The sequence below is a fragment of the Dipodomys spectabilis genome, unplaced genomic scaffold (assembly GCF_019054845.1).
Source record: "Dipodomys spectabilis isolate Male_0828 unplaced genomic scaffold, ASM1905484v1 ptg000003l, whole genome shotgun sequence".
Classification (NCBI taxonomy): domain Eukaryota; kingdom Metazoa; phylum Chordata; class Mammalia; order Rodentia; family Heteromyidae; genus Dipodomys; species Dipodomys spectabilis.
The window spans coordinates 13,668,519-13,689,782 of record NW_024870680.1 but is presented as its reverse complement, the minus strand read 5'-3'; the positions used below and the strand labels follow the sequence as shown (position 1 = coordinate 13,689,782).

Sequence of the window (21,264 nt, the reverse complement as noted above, 5' to 3'; positions counted from 1 at the left end):
TGTCCCAGCAACTTCTCCAGCCTGTCTCCAAACGCTATCTCTACCTCCTCTGTCCCCACAGTCCCAGGGTCTTTCCAGTGCCTCCATGTATTGCCATTTCTACAGCTTCTGCTCTGCTACTTTCTCCTACTGGCCAGAGCCTCTCCATCTCCATTTAGCAGCACTTCACCCCAGTCTCCAGTCCCTAGTCCCCAGCTCAGGCTGGTGGGTATCAGGAGGAAGTTCTCCTGCTGGCCTTCCATTCCCTCCCTCCTCCAGGCAGTCCTGTACCCTTGACCTCTCAGCATCTGTGTATTCTGCCCAAGGGGGCTGGAGCTGAGTAGTCTCATGTGCCCTAGAAGATCTGGCTCTAAACAGGGGCTCAGTACAGCTCCACTTAATAAAGTGAATGTGTCACCCACCCACCTGCCACCTCGACCTAGAACAATTAAAAAGAAACATTTCTTCCTTTTAAGGCCTGTCTTTGTCTTTCTTTAAAAAACCTTAGTGGGCCCAAGGAAATGAAATGGAAGATTCTTAGTCAGACTTATCTTGGCATTTCTCACTGCTGGCTCTGTGCCTGGCTTAGGCGATGCCTGAGATATATTCGTTTGGTAGATAAAGAATAAAAATATCTTCACCTTCCACTTGCCCCTGCTGCCTGAAGCCCTGCCATGATTATGAAGGATTTACTGGGCCAAATGATGTTTCTGGGATGCTTTCCCAAAACACAAAAAGCCCAGGGCCAGGTAACTAGCTTCTGTGCAAAGCACCAAAGAGGGGGCTTTGCTTTTCCCCAGTCCCAGAGTCTGCTCTATGACCAAACAGGTGCACACACAAGCTTGAGAAAGGCTGGCTGGATCCTGTGACACCTGTTGGGGCTTCCTAACTCCAATCAATGTTGTATGTATGTACGTATGCGCGTGTGTGTGTGCCAGGCCCAGGCACTGTCCTTTAGCTTTATCACTCAAGGCTGGCACTGTACCACTTAAATCACAACTCTACTTTAGGCTTTTTTTCTGGTTAATTGGAGAGAAGAGTCTCATAGAATTTTCTGCCTGGGTTGGCTTTGAACTGTGATCCTCAGATCTCCACCTGCTGAGTATCTAGAATTATAGGCATGTGTCACCAGCACCCGGCTAAATCAGTGCATTAAAGGCCCTGAAAAGACTCTGAGTTACATCAGTGCATTAAAGGCCCTGAAAAGACTCTGAGTTACATGATCTAGTAGTTCCCAAACGTGCATGTCCACGTGATCCAGAGCTTACTAATGTCACTTGGCACTAGGGCTTCCCAGAACACAGTTTGGGAATTATGTACTAAGGAGGAGATTGAAGGACAAGGTGTGTATACTGACGGTGGCAACCAGCCAAGGCCACGTTTCCCTACACTGACCATTTTACAGACACAGATAACTTAATCTCAGCCACCACCATCAATCCTAGGTGACAGAGAAGGTGGCATCAGACATCTTATAAATACAGCACCAGTGTGGGAGAGGGGGTGTCACAGGCCAGGCTGGAAATCTGAGTGTGCTGGCAATAGGTTAGGAGGAGGCTTAACCTCTGGGCTTTGTTTCCATTGCCTGTAAAGTGGGGATAATGCTTTTGTCTATGCTGCTGTGGAGATTTAAAGTGATGACGCAAGCAGAGGCAGATTATAAACTGTGAGGTCCTGCACCAACACTTGCTGTGTGCATCATTATTTCCCTGTGTGCACTTGCCAGGAGGATGTGGTCAGGTCTTCACTGATCCCAAGCCACTCAGAAGGTTTTCCATCAGTTTGGACAGTCTCCCCAGCCAGACTCAAGCTTCCCAGTGGCTAGTTTACTAGGTGTCAGTGGATGAATGATGCACTGATTCTTTTTTGAGGTTTGAACTCAGGGCCTTGGGCTTACTCAGCTAATACTTTACCACTTGAGTCATACCTCCTGCCTAGCTTTCTTTGTCAGCCATGAGGCTTAAACTCAGGGCCTGGGCACTGTTCCTGAGCTTTCTCACTCAAGGCTAGCACTCTACCATTTTGAGCCACAGCACTACTTTCAGTTTTCTGGCAGTTAATTGGAGATGAGTCTCACAGATTTTCCTACCCCAGCTGGCTTTGAGCCCCATGATCCTCAGATCTCACCCTCCTGAGTAGCAACTACAAGCATAAGCCACTAGGGCCTAGATGGACAATGCCAATTCTAATATAGTCAGCTGCCCCATTTCTCAATCTCAAAGTGGAACAAGAAGCAAATTAAGAATATCACCCACACAGCTGGAGGAGGCAGGTCTGTGGTCATCAGAGTAAAAAGACAGGGTAGAAAGAGTCAGAAAGCAGAGTTAAACAGGCCTGAGTTGAGCAGTGACCCAAGATTGGGGTCATCCAAAGCAGGGGCCAGGTGGGCTTGGCACTCCCAGCAAAGTAGGCAGGGGTTATAAAGCCCATTCCAGGAAGGTTAATGTGTTGGCTTCATTCAGGGAAAGGTAACCTTTCACATGAAGGTTTCTACCCCAAATCATCTGCTTTGTTTTTTTTTTTTTTTCTTGTAGGGGAAAGGTTGCTTGAACTCAAAGCCTGTACTGTCCCTGAGCCTTTCGGCTCAAGGCTACTACCCTACCATTCTACCACTTCAGCACAGCCCTACTTCTAGCTTTTTTTTTGGTGCTTAATTGAAGAGTTTCACAGACTTCCCTACCTCGGCTGGCCTTGAACTGTGATCCTCAACTCTCTGCCCCCTAATGCTAGGCATTTGTGCTGGGAATTTCTGTGGGGTATTTTTCCAATATGTTTTCCTGTGAATGGTAAGGTTTTTTAAAAGTATAATTTTATTGTTATTATTAAGATGTGTGTAGGAGGGTTACCATTTCATAGGTCAGGTAATGAGTATCTGCATTGTTTTTGTTGCTGTTGTTGGTCATGGGGCCTGAACTGGGCCTGGGTGCTGTCCTTCAGCTCTTCAGCTCACAGCTAGTGCTCTACCCTTGAGCCACAGCACCACTTCTGGCCTTTTCTGTTTATGTGGTACTGAGGAATAGAACCCAGGGCCTCGTGCATGCAAGGCAAGCACTCTACCACTGATCCACCTCCCAGCCCTGCATTGTTTTTAAAAGGGTGGAGAGCACATAAAAAGTTCAGGGGCATGACATAGGCCTTAGTTGCCTGGAAAACTGATTCTTACTTTTTTTTTTGTGGCAGTACTGGAGTTTGAACTCAGGGCCTCGCACTTGCTAGACAAGAGCACTACCACTTGAGAAGCTCTCAGTCCTCTGTGCTTTAGTTTGTTTTCCAGATAGGATATCAAACGTCTTTCCTTTTGGGCTAGCCTTGAATTGCAATCCTTATACCTTGGTAATAGCTGGGATTATTGACCTGAGCCACCATGCCTGGTGGTCCTTCTCCTCCTCCTCTTCTTCCTTCCCCCTCCTCCTCTTCTTCCTCCTCTTCCTTCCTCCTCCTCCTCTTCTTCCTCCTCTTCCCCTTCCTCCTCCTCTATCTCTTCCTCTACCTCCTTCTATGGTACTAATGGTTTGAACTCAAGACCTTCCCTTACTTGTTTGTCTTGTGCTCTACCACTTGAGCCATGCTTCATGTATGGCTTTTTATTATTTTGGATGGAGTCTCATGGACTTTTCTGCCTAGGCTAGCCTTGAACTTTGATCCTTCAAATCACAGCCTCTTGAAGAGCTATGATTACCAGCGCCTGGCTTTAGTGCTGTTTCTTACATTTTATGCTACTCAACACATTCATGCACCGGACATATTTTTTTTTGCCAGTTCTGGGGCTTGAACTCAGGGCCTGGGCACCGTCCCTGAGCTTCTTTTGCTCAAGGCTAGCACTCTACCACTTGAACCACAGCAGCACTTCCAGCTTTTTCTGTTTATGTGGCTGAGGAATCGAAGACAGGGCTTTATGAATGCTAGGCACTAAGCCACATTCCCAGCCCAGGACAGATATTTTCAAAGTGCCTACTATGTGCCAGGCAAATATTAGGCACTGTAGATACAAAGCCATAGCAGATTGCATGATATGTGAAAGGTTCTAGATAATGAGGCATTGGGTCTCTTGAATACAAGAGATAAGTATTATAGAAAAAACCAAAAACACACATAGGTAGTAAGTCTGGAGGACTGCACTAAATCCTTGTGCAGCCTCTCAAGTCACTTTTCTTCCTTGATCCCCCATTTCCCCTCTGTAAAGTGGCACTAGGCATGGGACCAGTGGTCACAGACACCCCCTCAACCATAGGTGCAGGGCACTAACTACTGCCCCTTTCACAGATGCACAAATGGAGGCCAGAGTATGAATGAATCACAAAGTAATCCCAAGTGTCTGTTCCCACATCTCACACTCACCTGCTCTCCCAAACAAATTCTCCTGAGGATTCAATGACATCGTAGATAAGAAAATGCTTTGTAAAGTTAGATTTGTATGTGTCCAAGGGCAACAAGAATTAAGTCTTGATTCCTCCGTGAAACCAAAAACTCAAGTCCACAGGGCACTGAGAAACTGGCTGGACCCAGAACTCCTGGGCTCCTGATCCCTCGACCTCCTGCATTCCTTGGCCAGCTGCCTCACTAGGAGAGAGCTACAGTTCCACAGCCCCTGCTGACATCCCTCCCCAATAGCCCACAAATCTCACAGCCCCCTCTCCAGCCCAGAAGATCACCTGGCTCAGGAGCATCTGCCTCTCCAGTGCTTCATCCCTACTAGGCACATAGAGAAGATAGCCTGGCCCAGACGCCATAGGAGCTGCTCCTGGTCCCTTGTGGGTCCCACGGACAGCCTGTGAGTTCTCAGGCCAGACCTCCGGCTCTCTGGGCTCCTGGTTTTCTATTCTCAGGGATGGCAATTTAACCAGGGACTAACACAGATGGCCTGAGAGACAGGTCTACTTCCAGGTTGCTTGTGTTGACTGGGTAGGCAGGCAGAGGAGCACCCTACTCTGAGAAGGGAAACTATTCTACCCACCAGAAATCCCTCAGCTAACCTGGAACTCACAGCTGCCCTTGATTGCCCTAATCTGGAGACCACTCAGTCCCTACCATTGCCAGAAAATCAGTAAGGCCTTCATCTGCTGTCTTCCCAGGCTAGCTAGGGTTCAAGAGAGGCAGAGACAAGAAAAGGGTCAGAACTGTATGCATCTTCAATGGGGAGACTGGGGCCCCTGAGCACATTGTTTAAGCCCATGATAGTTCAGAGAAGTTGCTACCTAGCCTCAGGCCACACAGCAAGGCAGAAGGTACCAGGAATGCTGGATTCTAGGTCTATTCCATGACTCTCTCCAGAGCCACCCTTCTGGGGAATGGCTCAAGCTGGGAGGAGAGCACTGTAAATAGTTAGCATGATGCACCCACTCACACTGCCCTGGTCAGGAGGCTCTGGCCATTGACAGCTGGGCCCCAAGTCTCAGGGTAGAAACAAAGCCAAATGGCTCCAATACCAGCCTCACTCACTATAGGTACTGACTGGCACATTTGGATGGAGGATGGGCTCCGTCTGTCTCTACAGAGTCCCTAACATGAGAAAAAGCATTCAAGTTACAGCATTATGGACTTTGGTTAGAGATAAGAATGAACTTCTTTAAGATGCATTAAGACTGGATGGCCGGGCTGGGAAGGTGGCTCAGTGGTAGAGCACTTGCCTTGCATGCCTGAGGCCCTGGGTTCGATTCCTCAGCACCACATAAGCAAAAAGAAAAAAAGCTGGAAGTGGCGCTGTGGCTCAGGTGGTAGAGCGGTAGCCTTGAGCTGAAGAGCTGAGGGACAGCACCCAGGCCCAGAGTTCAGGCCCCACGACCGGACCCGAAAAAAAAGACTGGATGGCACACTCTATACATGACCTTTATATAACAAGTTAAATTTATTTATTATTATTTATTTATTGTCGGTCATGGGGCTTGAACCCTGGGCCTGGGTGCTGTCCCTCAGCTCTGCAGCTCAAGGCAAGTGCTCTACCACTTGAGCCACAGCTCCACTTCTGGTTTTTTAAGTGATTTATTGGAGATAAGAGTCTCACAGATTTTCTTGCCTGGGCTGGCTTTGAACCGCAATCCTCAGATCTCAGCCTCCTGAGAAGCTAGGATTACAGGCATGAGCCACCGGCACTCAGCACAAGTTAAAATATTTTTAAAGAATGGATGGCACATAGAGAGATGGGGAGCAGGATGAGGGTGGTTGTAGCACTTCCTCTGACATGTAAGATGCTACCTCATCTATTATGTCATTTTGCCTACAAGAAGCCTAGAAGGTAAGTGTTGCTACCCTTATTCATGGATGAGCAGCTTGGGCTCAGTGAAGTTACCTGATTTGGTCAAGGTCTTCTAAATTCCGCTCAAAAGAGGCAGAGCTGGGATCGCAAGCTAGGACTCTGTGGACTACAAGGCCCATGCACCTCTGTCCTCAGGACCCTCTGAGGATGGAGACACCACCACAGCCTCACAGGCATCTCACTGAGGCCCAGATGAATCACTGGGTCTTGCTGGTGGCAGGCCACAGGGCTCTGTGTTCTCAGCTGCCAGCGCCTTCCAGTTGCTTTCCATTTGAGGTGTCTCAACCACACTCCCATCCTCTAACTGTGCCTCTTACAGTCCCAGAGTCAACTCTTGTACCAGATGCATGCTACCTACTCCCTGCTTAGGAGACCCATGTACAACCCGCACCCTCTCCATCCCTGACCCTGACCCTATCATAGGCTGCAGGACCCACATTTCTCCTGCTGGCCTTCCTAGGCTCACAGAGTCAAGGGCTGAGCCCAGGGTGGTAGACAGAATTAATTGGTCAGAGGTCCATGTGGGTACAAGGCTGCTCCCAGGGCAGTGATGTCTACCCAGCTTAAAGAGCATGGCAAATGGCTTTCTAGGGCTGGCTCTAGGCTGGGGGAGCTGTGAAAAGCTCTTTGCATCCAAGCAATTTTGATACTAGCTACCCGTGACCTTTGCCCACTCCAAAGATAAGTCTGTCCCTTGTTAGGCCTCCCTGGAAGCCACTTGCAGTCTGAGGGCTGGAGAAAAGGCAGAAAAGAGAGGTGGTATCGCAGAACTCTTCTTTGTGAGAGGTCTATGGCAATTAGACTGCTGGGATTTGGAGGTAGGGGTGGCTAGGACCCCTCTGAAACCGATAGTCATAAATCATGAGGTGGAGTCTGTGGTCTTCATAGCTCTCTAGGCTTCTCTGTGAAGGCCCTGGGCTGCCAGCTGCTAGGAAATTTTCCTAACCAGGAAGGACTAGAAGAAGGAGGGGAGAAAGTTGAGGCTTATCCCCTGTGCAAGCACTTTGGGATTGACTGGGTCCCTCTTTGGAAGGTCAAGGACCCTGTCCCTACAGCTGGCCACTTCCTCCCCCTTGCTCCTCCAGCCTTGCTGGTCTGTTCCAGCTACTGCTGGAAGGGAGGGAGGGAGGGAGGGAAGGAGGGAGGGAGGCACTTTCCTTCCTGGCTGTGCCATACCCTGTGTCAATTCCCCATTCTATAGCTAGGCAAAGCAGAGGAAAGGAAGCCTAGCTATTAGCCTCTCCTTTGCCAGTCTTCCCCCAACTGACCCTCAGCCTCCTCTAAGTCCAAATAGAAGGAACCTTATCAAAGAGCAGCCACTGGAAGGATGCACGTGACAAGGGTTTGGCTGAGCACAGGGAGATCAGTGGAGGGCTTAGCTCCCTCTCCCAGTTCACTCACTTTCCAGACAAGCCAAGGCAGCCCCTCCTAGTTAATGTATTGGGCAGGGCAGACATTGGTGGTCACAGAGACAAATGACTTGCCTATGGTCATATTGCCAGCAAGTGATAAAGCCACGACTAACACACACATTTTCTGTCTCTGAAATCTGTTGGGTTTGAGCCACACTGAAATTACTATATTGATCTGGCTCTCGGTGCAGGTGGCTGACTTGAGTAGAGTCAGTTATCAGTAAGGAATTGCACAGAGGCCTCTGATGTCCCCTGGATACCCTCCCCAGGATGGAAAACAAAATCTCCAAAAACACCTCTCTGACATTCTTCAGTTCTCCCAGGTGGGATGGGCCCCAAGCAGGCGGTGCAGTTGGGTGTCTGGGTTGGAAAACAAGCAGGTCTGCACAAGGCTTCATTGTTCTGGAGAGTCTGACACTTTGACCACTGAAACAAAACCAAGCAAAACAAAATGCTTGCTGCCTTGCTTATCCCTTCCAGAGATGGGGGATAGTGAGAAGGGCCTCTAGACTCCATGTGATCCCCTCCCCCACTCAGCTGCAATCCTGGAGACCTGGCACAAGTGTCTGGGGCAGGGTCTGAGTCCAGCCCAGATCTGCCACTGTTTATGGTGACGTGTCAGGCACTGTGCTTTCCATGCATGGCCTCATTTCAGACAGAAACTGTTGCTATTCCCATTTTCCAGAAGAGGAAAACTAAGGCTTGAAGAAGATACTGGGAGCACAGGCACCTTGGAACCCAGTTTCATCACAAACTCTTCCCACCCCACATTTCTCTGGACAAGGGGGTTGTAGGGAGAGACATGGCCCTGAGGTGTGGGTGTGACTCCCCATCTTAGGGATGTACAGCATCATACAATGTGGTTGCATGCCACATGTGGAGGGCAGCAGGCAGCTCCCAGACGTGGCTGCCCGGAAAGCACCTGAAAGCTTTGACAGCTAGCACCCCAGCAATGGCAGGCTACAGCCCATGAAGGACTTTGGAAAATTTCCCAGAAAGCCACAGACCTGGATACCTCTACCTATCCCTTTTAAGAAGGGTCTTTCATGCTCTGACCCCATTTCACAGGAAGGCAGAATTCAGACAAAATGTACAAGTCCACAGCTAGTCAGTCACAGTGGAGGCAGCATGAGGAACTCCTGACTTTAGCTTGTCTCTGGGTCAGCTTCTTTGAGATCCTTGGGGGTAGGGACGGATGTGGGGGGGATCCTTGTAGCTGGGAGAGGACTTTCTCTTTAAGCTTCCTGGGTGGGAGAGTGAGATGTTTCTTTATGGATTGTTTCCCCCACCCTCCACCCCCACCCCCAGAATCTACTTGTTCAAAAGCTAACCAGCTGCAGGATGAAAGCTGGAGACCCCTCTGGCTGCAATGGGAGTAGGAAGATAAAAGAACTCAAAGCAGGCCTGACGATTGTTTTCTATAGGAGGTTTGGCCTCCCGGCCTGGGAAGAGCTGGGACTCTGAGGCCTGTGGCCCCTACTTCCTCCCCACCTGCTTGTTGGCCCTCCTCCTGCCCTTGGTAAAGAATGTTACAGGCTGTCCCAGTGTGGGGTGGCAGGAAGAGAGCTTCAGAGCCCAGCAGTCCTGTGTCAGCCCGAGCCTCACTCTTGACAGCTTCTCTAGGGGTGGACCATCCTCTGAGTCCCTTCTGAGCTCACACACAGGGCAGATCTCGCTGTGCCTGAGCTCAGCATCCAAAGCACTACTTCCTCCAGGAAGCCTACCCTAACTCCCTCTCCACTCTATTCTAGACGGCCCAGTGCCTAGCCGGCCTTGCTATATTCTGCACTGTCATTGCTCCTGTTCAGGCTGTTCATTCATTCATTTATTCCTCACAGTAGCAATGCTGTGCCCATAATCCATTCCAACACTCTTCCCAAGCACCTGTTCTCCCTCAGCTTGGAACAACAGCTCAAGTCCACTGAGTAGACCAGTACTATAAAGCAGGTACCACCCTGATCCCCATCTTACAGATAGGACAGCTGAGGCCCACAGTGCTTAGCTCAGAAGCTCACTCCTCAAAATTAGTTTATCTGTTCCAAATCTGTCTCCCTATAGGCCAGCTTCTGCAGTGGTGTCCCCCTGTGGTTAGATGTGGCTGAGTGTATAGGGGTAGGGCCAAAAGAAGGCTACCTCCCTACCCATTTTAAGAAGGGACAGTTTCTGCCCAGCATCTGCTGGCTGGATCCCAAATGGCTCCACCCAACTGCTGTTATTTCTGCTGCCCAAGACAGAAAAGACACCCAGGCCCTGGAAATCATAGTTCTGCTCCCGGCCCTGAACCCAGTTCAAGGTCCCTTACTGCTCACTCAATTGCTACTGAGATGTTGCATCTCAACAGATCTTAAGGGGAAGTCCTCCCTTCTACTTGCCACACCCTCCTTCCAGGGTTTACTCACTGAGGTCTGTGATGGGCTCCTGAGTCACTAGTTCATGAGGCCAATGAGGGAGAAAAGCTAGAGGGAATTGATGGAGATCTGTGTGCCAGACCTCAGTGGGTACCTCTCCCTTCATCTTCTTAAGCACTCACAGACTGTTATTACCAGCCTAGCTTTTAGTAAAGAAACAGGTGCAAATGTTGAACAACTTGTCCCGGGGCAGGTCGTACTGCCTTTCCTGACTACTTTGTGCCAGGTATACTGCCTGGCACTTGGAGTGGGGATGTCAGAGTCTATTCCTGCTAGGCTGGCAAGGACAGCACCCCACTCCCTTCCTGCTGCAGTTGGCAAATGGAAGTTACAGATCTATCAGTGCAGCAAAAGAGGGTTGGGTGCCACCTGCTTAGAGGAGTCCTAGAGGTTTCTCAACAGAGGTGTCTCCAGGCCTCGCAGGGCTTTGTTGGCCTGGTCTCTCCCCCAGCAGCTACTGTAGGAGAAAGGACAAGCTGTGGCCCACAAAACTTTAGGCCTGGTGTATGCCTAGAGGTAGCAAAGGGAGTTGATGCTGCTGCTCAGCCAGCTGCCCTGCCAATGACCCCCTAGTAACCAGGCCAGCCAGCTTCCAGTCCTGCCAACTTGGCCTGGCCCAGGCAGCTCCCAATCATAGCTAATGACCATGCTGCCTGCATCCCAGGCCAGCGCGGTCCTTCAAGTGGCCATAGTCCCTGTTGACCAGACAGAGGCCAGGTCAAAATCACAGCTGCCTGTCACACCACATCCTCTGGCCCTATGCTATGGTCTCCTCTTCCTCTTCCTGCCAGGGTCATGAAGGACACTGCAGAAGGCAGGAGATGCTTACCATGGATGTGGACAAATGTGACCACAGAGAAGGCAAATGTGACCACAGAGAGGGTTGATTCACCACAGGTCACCAGCCGGCCAGTACAGGACCCAGAGCCAAGGGTTCCTTCCCAGGCCCCACACTTAGGCCAGTACTGCCCTTTTCTAGCCTTGGGAAGAAGGCTCCAGGTTCTTCTCATGCAAAGAATGCTTTCAAGGTACTAGATGGAGTGCACATAGTATATCTCCTAAAAGCTCAATGGCTGTCCATTCAGTGACAGAGAAAATTACAGACTGCTAACCCAAAAAGATGCAAATCTGGGCTGGGAAGTTGGCTAAGTGGTAGAGCACTTGCTTTGCATGCATGAGGCCCTGGGTTCGATTCCTCAGCACCACATAAGCAGAAAAAAAAAAGCCGGAAGTTGCGCTGTGGCTCAAGTGGTAGAGTGCTAGCCTTGAGCTGAAGAGCTCAGGGACAGTGCCCAGGCCCAGAGTTCAGGCCCCACAACTGGACCAAAAAAAAAAATAGATGCAAATCTGACTTGCTGCTCCCCACTGCCTAGCTGTGTGACTTTGAGCAAGACTGCATCTCTCTGAGTACCAGTCTCAGGGAATAACAGTAGCTACTTCCCAGAAGTAATGCAAATAGGAAGCTCTCTAAAGTGCTTAGTATACTGTCTGGCTCATAATAAATATGCCAGGGTATCAGCTATTGCTAATATCATTGTTATTGCTAAATGTAAAGATGCATTTTACAAACTGTAGAACGTTGCAGAAGGTAGCTAGGTGTTATGACTCTTCCTATTAAGTGCTGGAGATTTAGAAGGAGCATGCCTAGAAGGTGGGCGATGCATAAATGTTTATAGGAGAATGTGACACCCAGTCAGCCTGGACACACAGAATCCGGGTAAGAATAGGGGAGTACAGGGACAGTGATGTATAGTCACATTTACATGTTTAGATCATGATAGTTGGCTCCAAGCTTGGGGCCATACAGTGGCTCTAGTGGGCAAGGACTTGAATGACACAACCAGGGGCCTGGCCTGGCTTGCCTCTTACGAAGGAAGTACAGGGAGCTACAAAGGCCTCCCTACTGCTCTCTAAAACCTGAATTCTGTCCCATCTGATCACTCACCCCTCTTCATCTCTCCCCTTGCTACTAACCTAACAAACCTAGCCCTGCTGTCACTGGCCTGAGTCTTCCCCCATGTCTATCATACCTTCCCATTTCCCCTGCCTCTGGTCCACTCTGTGTTGCGTGTTCACAGGGAAGTGGCTCTCTGCTAAGAACAATCAGGGCTGTGTGCTACACAGGTGGCCTTCTGGAGAAGTAGGTATTGCTAGGTTAATGATACAAAGGGTGGGGGCTGGGAAGGTGGCTCAGTGGTAGAGCGCTTGCCTTGCACGCATGAGGCCCTGGGTTCAATCTCTCAGCACCACATAAGCAGAAAAAGCCGGGAGTGGCGCTGTGGCACAAGTGGTAGAGCACTAGCCTTGAGCTGAAGAGGTGAGGGATAGCGCCCAGGCCCAGAGTTCAGGCCCACAACTGACAAAAAAAAAAAAAAAAAAGATACAAAGCGTGAAATCAGGCTTGGTGGGTTCAGGTGTCTTGTCCCCAGTCTCACAGGTGGTAGAAGCAGGACTCAGTCTCTTAGTCTACAGCAAGTTCCAGCCCAGAAACCACCCCCCCTCCACCAAGCCTTCTCATCACTCTAGTCCCTAAGGGTCTCTCCCACCACCCTCCTGTCCTGCATCTTCATCCTTACCTCCTCCCGCTCCCCTCCACACCTCTTTGAAACAGATGATCACAACTTGATTCTAGCTCAGCTACTTGGTCCTATTGTTGACTGTGGGTCAATAACAGAAGAGATCCAGGTTAGCAATAGGTCACTCTCTCCCTGCCCTGTCCCCTCCTCTACACACTCTATATCCTAGACTAACCACATACAGGAGCCATTCCACACCTCTACTGAGGGTCAGCAGCTCACCTGAACACAGCTATTTCCCTAGCCTGCCTCTCAGTGAGGGGAGCAATAAATTATTCAATGTACCTTGTGCCTAGGGAGGCCAGACAGTGGCTCAAGGGAATGCATACCAACTCTCCCCTCCATTGCACCTCCACAGAAAGCCACAAGTGATGTGTGATTGTCAGACTCCAGGAGTCTCTTGTGAGGGTCCCAAGCAGATGCTGTAAGAGATGAGACTAAGGGAGGTGGCCCATGGAGTCTGACCCCCCACATAAGCCTGAGCTCAGCAAATTCAGGTCTCCCAGCCCATAAATAGTAAGTAGTCTGCCTTCTCAGTCAAGTCTGAGAATTTCCCAGACTTCCTGGTCAAAACTCCTGCTTCCTTTTCTTCATAGGGAAGGAAATAGATATTTGGCCAGGCACGGTGTATCTGTATCTGTCTCCACCCCTCCTATAGTACTGGGGATCCAACCCAGGGTCTTGCACATGCTAGGCAAGCCTACCACTGAGCTCCAGCTCATTATCTCATTTAGACCTTATCTGGGTAACTTCCAAGCCACCTGGTAGGCAGTTGGCACCCAAATAGTTGAAGAAACAAACTCAGAGATCCTAAGTAGTTTTTACCTGTGTGGTCTTCAATCTTCTATCAAAAAGCAAAACAAAACAACAGACATTAAGAACAAGCCCAGCCAGGTGCTGATGGCTCACACCTGTAATCCTAGCTACTCAGGAGGCTGAGATCTGAGAATCAAGGTTCAAAGCCAATCCAGGCAAGAAAAGTCCATGAGATTTTATCTCCAATAAACCACTCAGAAAAAGTAGGAAGTGGCTGTGGCTCGTTACCGCTTTACTTGCCTTGAGCAAAAGAAACTCAGGGATAGTGCCTAGGCCCTGAGTTCAAGTGCCAGAATCAACAAAAAAAAGAAAAGAAAAGAAGGGCTGGGAAGATGGCTCAGTGGTAGAGCGCTTGCCTTGCCTGCTCGAGGCCCTGGGTTCGATTCTTCAGCACCACATAAGCAAAAACAAAAAAGCCGGAAGTGGTGCTATGGCTCAAGTGGTAGAGCGCTAGCCTTGAGCTGAAGAGCTGAGGGGACAGCGCCCAGGCCCAGAGTTCAGGCCCCACAACTAGACCCCCCCCCCCAAAAAAAAAAAGAAAAGAAAGGAAAAGAAAAGAAAAGAAAAAACAGAACGCCGGGCACTGGTGGTTCACGCCTATAATCTTAGATACTCAGGAGGCTGAGATCTGAGGATGGAGGTTCAAAGCCAGCCCAGGCAGGAAAGTCCATGAGACTCTTATCTCCAATAAACCACTAGAAAACCGGGAGTGGTGCTGTGGCTCAAGTGGTAGAGCGTTCGCCTTGAGCTGAAGAGCTGAGGGACAACGCCCAGGCCCAGAATTCAATCCCCACAATCAACAAAAAAGAAAAGAAAAGAAAAAAGAACAAGCCCATTCTTGGCAAATGCAAGAAATTTCCTTCTGATAGTTTGCTGATAGGAAAGCCTCACTATCTGGGTAGATAAAACAAGGCAGGCTGCCTTGACCCCCCACTTTCCAAGTGATATATCCAAGAGATACCAGGAGACTACCCCCATCCTGGCTTTGCCTCTCTCCAGGTTTCAGACTCTTCCTGCCATGCCATGAAATGAGATCACAGGTGTGAAATTAGTTCATCAAAGAGGGGCTTTGTTGAGATGCAAGGATTATTGTAAGGATTTAACTCTGCAGACAGAGGCAGAGAAGGGGGAATCCCAAGCCCCTTAGTCACCTCCTGGGCTCCTCCAACCCCTCCAACCCCAGAGACAAGCTTGCAGTCTGCACTCCTCTGCTCCACCTCCTAGGGGTTTTCCAAGGTGATTTCCCTTTGACTTCAGGGATCTGGCTCAGCAAGGGTTAACAAGTCCCCAGTCAAGGCCGCAGAGCCCAGACCAAGGCCATATGTCCTTCCCCCACCCCCCACCCAAACAAATGCCCACGCCAGCCTCTTTCATAACACCTCAGAGGGCAGCAGAAGGAACCCCTGCCTGGGAATTAAGACACCTGGCACTGCCCCCAGCCCTGGCAGCCCCAGTCTTAAGACCTGGAATCAACCCTCCCACCCCTCCAGGACTAGAGGGATCTTGCAAGTTCCCCTGTCCAAGAGAGATTGAGGTCAGGCCTTTAATCTGGGCCAAAGGCTATGGGGCTGGAGGTGTGTCTCAGGCTCTGGTACTAATGACACACACTCTCAGCATACATGGTCACTTGACCTCATTAGGGACAGGGAAAAATCTCAGCCTTGTACCCAGAGGATGAAAATAGAGGGGAGTGGACACTTTGACGGCTGTTGGGAAAGTTTTTGCAAGGCTACTTTTGACTCAATTACTTAGTGGCTTTAGAACCTGGGGCAATTGCCACACTCAGGGAGCAGTCCTCAGTTTCCCCATTAGTAGTATTTAGGAGGTGAGCCAGGGTGAGTGCTGAGGGGCCACATCTCCTCCAACTTCTGGAGGGCACCAGCTGGGGACCCCCACTGTTAAGTTCCCTAACAATGAGCAGCATCTCAGGGATTCCAGTTTGTCTTGGTGACCCTGAAGTCTGGTGCCAACAGGGACAGGGGGTAGTCACTCCCCATCCTGGGCCCCAGGGAGAGAAGCTTTGAGCTAGGAAGCTTCTCATCTCTGCCCTCAACTCTGGATCACCTTCTTTGGGGGGGCGGGGCGGGAGAGAGGAGGTGAAGAGCCCAAGGAGTGAGAAGCAGGGGGAAGACACCTCCTCAGCCTCAAGATCAGTGTTTGGACCCAGTAGCCCCACCTTGCCACTCTCAGGCAGTTTACCCACTTCCTTTCTTCTCCCTCCCAGGTTAGGACGGCACTCTTTCCCTCTTTATCCTCTCCAGCCTGATCTCCAAGAGGGAAAGGGAGCAGCATCCCTCAGCCCGGTTAAGCCTCAGTTTCCCCAGCGGCCAGTGCCAATAACGATACACACCACCTTCTACCTCAGGAGGTATCCTGAGCTTTAAACGAGGGACTATTTGTGCAAGGGTGGGGCACGGACCAGCACACAATGGGCGCTCAAGGAGTGCTCTTCCCCCCCCCTCTTCCCCCTGGTTCGCGCCCTCTCCGAGACAGTTTCAGCCCCTCTCAAGGACCCCTCCACGCCCTGGGGCCCTGGGCCGGCCGGGGCCCTGTGCGCTGGGTCCCGCTCCCGCCGCGCATCCGGGGCTCTCACCTGCAGCCTCTGCCCTCGCCGGCCACGGGGAAGAAGAGTCCCCGCGTCCTCTCCGGGGCAAGCGCTGAGTCCTCAGCTTAGGGCGGAGGAAGGTGTCGGCTTCGGCCGGCAGATCGGCGCCGTGGCTCGCTCTGGCCGCCCCGGCCGCCCTGAGACCCTCTCACGGGGCAATGGACCCGGCCTGGGGCTTCCCCGGCGCTCGCTCGGTTCCAAGTTCCGAGCAGTTCGGTCCGAGGCCGCCGAAGGTTCGGTTCTCGTGAAGCCCGAGGCGAGGGGGTTGGGGGGCGTCCGGGCTGCTCTGCCCTCGGGGCCCGGGGCCACCTTGCGCTGACCCCCGGGGCGGAGGGCACACAGACAGAAAGGCTGGGGACGAACCTGCACCGCCGGCGGGGCCAGGGACGTCCAGCCCCGGCGCACCGGGTCAAGACCGGGACTCGAGCGTCTCGACAGTCCGCTCCGGACCGCGGGGTTGGGAGAGTCCGGGCACGGGACCGGAGCCGGGACGGGCAGGGCAGGGCAGGCGCCGGCGGGCCGGCGCGGCGGCTGGAGCCCCGCGGTGAAGTCCTCCCGGGTCGGGACGCGGTTCGCTCTGCCAGAGCGCGGCGGCGGGCTCCAGAGCTCCCGGCCGCAGCTCCACTTCCTCCTCTCCCCGGCTCAGGCTCGCGGCGTTCAGCTCCGCGCCGCAGCCGCTGCCACCCTCGCCGCTGTCATCCTCGCCGCCCACCCCCGCCGGAGCCGCGGCCGAAAGCCCGCCGAGCCCAGCCGAGGTGAGCCGAGCGAGCGCCGCTCCACGCCCAAGCGCCGGGGAGCTCGGCCACGCCCACGGAGGCGGAACCGTCGGAAACCACGCCCCCCGAGGCTTCGGACAAGGGCGGGGCGCACGCCTGCTCTCTATCGTGGGTCTCCCCGCCCCCAGCCGTCTGGCAGTAGGAGCCAATCAGAGAGTGGATAGGGGGCGGAGCTCTGCGGAACGTGGACCTTACCTCGGACCGGGCGGGGTAGAGCCTAGAGGTCCGGCTGGACAGAAGACAATAGGCGAGCTGGGGGTTCTTAAAGATCTGAGCTCCAGAAGAGACATCAAAGGGATCCGGCTGGAAGGGCTGAGTTGTCCGGGATTCAGGCGTGAGGCCTGTGGTGGGCCTGGGCGCGGCAGGGTAGAGGCAAAGTGGGTCCTCGGCACGGTGCAGCCCCCATAATGATGCCTAGTTGCCCTCTTCTCTCGCCTCCCCTCCTTCTAGGGCTCAGTGCGCAGACGTGAGTTGAGAGCTAGGAAACGTTCAGATTTTAGGAAGCGGTGAAAAATAAGTTTTTGAAAATAAAAGAGCGGACCTCTCTTCCACACTTCCCTTTTCCTAGCGTCCGTCGCTAAGCAGGGTAGTTTCAAAAAGATGAAATCGAGAGCCGAGGTATCTGAGGACAGCACACCACGAATCGTGACGTGTCTGCGGGCTGTGGGCTCTCCCCACGCCCACACCTGCGCCTTCGTGTGGGAGCTGTTTCTTCTTCCTCTCCCTCTCTCTCCCCTGCGCCCTGTGCAGGGCCTGGCACAGCAGACACTGGAGAGTCTTGATGTATGAATGAATTTTCAGTGGGTGGGCAATGTAAAAGCCACTAATTGGCCTGGGAAGCTAGGGGAATTGGAACCACTCAGCACAGCTCCTCTGTAAGCTTCACTCCAGTCCCATTATAATGATGAGGGGGTCCAAGCACAGAGGAGCCATGTGCCAGTCCCTGATCCTACGGCTGGCCCAAGATTCTACCCATCAATCACTATCGAATTCCCAGACTTTGTATGACTTTGAAAGGTTGATGTACCTCTCTGAACCTCTAGTTCTCATCCATGAAAAAATAAAATAAAACAAAATAAAATACCATGATGCTGTGGCTTAGCAGAGGGGACTGGACAGACAGCCGGCATCAGATGATGGAGGAACAGATAAAATAAGGACTTGGAATCAGGGAAACACCTCTGGGGACCCTTGGCCTATTCTGGTCAGCAGAGATTATCCTGAGACAATGCTGGGCAGGCCAGAGGCATTAGCTAGGCTAAGAAGGAATGAACTATGATCCAGACAAAACCCTGCCAGTACGGGAGAGCTTTGCTCAATAGAGAAACCCAGAAAAGTGCAAGATGCCTGGAGTGACCAGGGAGGAAGCAGCAGACTCTGTTGGAAAATCTAGAGAGTCAGAAGGGCCAGCTAGTAAGGAGTTCAGACTTTTTTCAAAGACCCCACACTCTACTGTAGTAGGCTTAAGATTCCTAGCCCAGCAAGATGAGTCTCAAGCTTTGAGTAGCCCTGATTTTGGACTCACAGCTTGTCAGAAGGGATCCCTTGGAAGTTTTAAAGCCACAAGTTGATGTGGGAAAGATGCAGTTTTGCACAAAAGCAAGTAACATAAACACATATAGACCAAGAGGCACAGGCTACGGGCGAGGCCTGCCAAAGACTAGGGGCTTGTGGGACCTGGCCTGCAGGCTGCTGCTCCCTTTATTAGAGTCCACAAGGCAATCTGAAGGCCTGTTGGGAAGAACAAGTAAGAAGTTGGCACTGGTGGCTCATGCCTGTAATCCTAGCTACAGGCTGAGACCTGAGGATTGTGATTCAAAAGCAACCCAGACAGGAAAGTACATGAAATTCATCTCCAACAACAACAACAACAAAAGCCAGAGCTAGAGCTGTGGTGCAAGTGGTAGAATGCCAGCCTTGAGCAAAAAAAAAAAGCTCAGGGACAGCACCCAGACCCTTAATTCAAGCTCCAACACTGGCACAGGAAAGCAAGCAAGGAAGGAAGGAAGGAAAAGGAGAAAGGAGAAGATGGTTGGGGCTGAATTCCAGACTGTAGGGTGGTTGAAAAGTCATCTCAGCTAGGCCCAGGAACTGGGAACTAGAGGTTGGCTCCTGGCATCTGTATTGCAGGGACCTGAGCCTGGAAGGCAGCAATTTTGCCTGGAATAAACTTGGTAAGGGTCCTCAGAACCTCCTCCATCCAAGCTGGCAGCATGATTAAGCCATATGTCCCTACCTTGGCATTCCAGCCCCTCCAATATCACCCTCTATCAACTTGCCTATCAACAGGCAGGATGTGATCCGTCTCCACGAAGATTCTTCATGTGGCTGCTCCTGCTGTCTCCCTGAGCCCATTTCCAACCCTCTTCTTTCCTGAACTGCTTCCCTGCTTCCCCAAAGGCAAGAGCCTTGAAACCCAACGCTCACTTGTTTCTTTGCTGCCGTAGCTCACAGCTAGGTACAGAGACTGCACGCTGAGCAGGTGCTCAAAAAACAATTGTTGAACATTTCTTCTCAAGACTAATGCCTTCACCTCCAAGAAGCCTTCTGAAATAATACCTCTCTCCACGTGTGCACAAGTACATGCATACCTGCACACACACACACACACACACACACACACACACACACACCAGCCACCACCAGACAGCAGGCCTTTGATCTGGTTCCCTTGGCTGAAAGATTCTGTAATTATACATGTCTATGTCTAGTCTCCCCCACCCCACACTGGTTGGGAGCCCCTCTGTGGCAGTGTACCCCACCCATCGTCCTCAACCTAGAGATGGCAAGTTTGGGGAGATAAATGAAGCAGGTTCTCAGAGCAAAGTTGTCTGGCTGTGTCTGCTGGGAGGGCCACCTCAGTGACTATGCATTCAGATGAACAAAATGTCAAAGAAAGAAAAGGAGCATTTCAGAACAGACCCTCGGTGACCCCTGAGGCCCACCCCAGGTCACCAGGAGGTGACCAGCACACAGGTCCCAAACACCCACATTTGCCCTGGGGCTGTTCCTCCAGAGGGGCAGGGTCTTGGAAACTGAGGTAACTGGTGGGTTTGGTTTTTTGTATGTGTGTGACCACAGAGGCCTTCAGTGTGACAGGATCAGAGCCTAGGACAGTGACAAGAGCTGGGATGACTGGAAACTCATGAGCCTGGAGGCTGATGGTAAACACTAGACTCTTCTGTGAGCCCCACTGTTCCCGAGAAGTTTCTGCGTCCTCTGTGCCCTAGCCAGTGGCGGGGGGGGGGGGGGGGGGGGGGGGGTTCATGCAGAGGCTTCTGGCCCAATGTGAGCACAGGCCCTCCCTTCTCCTCACAGATAGACACTCACCTTAGGCCGCCGGTGACCTGTCATGAAAAAGGCCATCTAGCTAGGTGCTGGTGGCTCCTACCTGTAATCCTAGTGACTCAGGAAGCTGAGATCTGAGGATCACAGCTCAAAGCCAGCCCAGGCAGAAAAATCCATGAGACTCTATCTTCAAATAATCAGCAAAAAGCTGATGAGGATTAAATGAGGTGGAATGTTTAGTCAGTGAGGCCTGAAGACCTGGAATGTTGGGGCAGAACAGTCAAAGACCAATGTCAATTCTATCTTATGGAGGGAGAAGGTCGGGCTGTGCATGCTGGGAGATGCGTGGGGGGAGATGTCACACACATCGGGTGGCATGCTAAGGGCAGAAGGCAGAGGGCAGAGGGCAGAGGGCAGATGGTATCCTGGAGGGTTTAGGTAAGGAGAATGAGGTTAGGCCAGGAGTGGCCTGGCTGCTCTTTGGAGGGGAGACTAAGGCAGGAAGACAGATTGGGGCTGCTTTAAGAGTTCAGATGAAAGTCAGACACTGGTGGCTCATGCCTGTAATCCTAGCTACTCAAGTGGCTGAGATCTGAGGATCTCAGATTGAAGCCTGCCAGGCAGGAAAGCTCATGAGACATCTCCAATTAACTACCAAAATAACAAGTAAAAAGCCAGAAGTAAAGTGAAGCTGTGGCTAAAGTGGAAGTTCACTAGCCTTGAGAAAAAGAAAAAAAAAAAAGCTGAAAAACATCATCCAGGCCGTGAGTTCAAGCCCCAGGATGGGGAAAAAAAGGATATGAATGGACCTAAGTCCTGGTTGTGTGTTGGGTGGCTGAGATCATGGGTGACTGTGGGCCAGAGGTGGGTGGAGTTTGAGAAGAGGAGCAAGACAACCCTTGGTGACCAGGACAGCTGACAAAGGGCTGCAGGTTAGGCCAGCATGGGAAGAGGAGTCAGAGGCAAAGGTGTTGGAAGAACATGGAAGACTTTAAGCTGGAAGCTGGTGGAATGAGAGCGCAGGGTCAGAAGGCTGACCTGGCACAGAGGAGGGACTGAGGTTCTCAGAGGGAACAGGGACTGGTGAGGAAAATCTGTGTGACCCCCTCTGACTTGATAGAAATATTGGAGGTGGCTTTGGGAAAGGTCTG

The 21,264-nt window shown here is 51.6% G+C and overlaps 1 protein-coding gene across 1 annotated transcript in view; it reads right to left on the bottom strand.

Annotated features, from left to right (window-relative positions):
- The window catches only part of Gdpd5 (glycerophosphodiester phosphodiesterase domain containing 5), an 84,881-nt gene extending 68,105 nt beyond the window's left edge, over positions 1-16,776 (bottom strand). The window contains exon 1 of the mRNA XM_042690100.1: positions 16,038-16,776. The gene's annotated coding sequence lies outside the window, so the exon portion shown is untranslated. The remainder of the gene's footprint in view (positions 1-16,037) is intronic.
- Between the last annotated feature and the right edge of the window lie 4,488 nt (positions 16,777-21,264).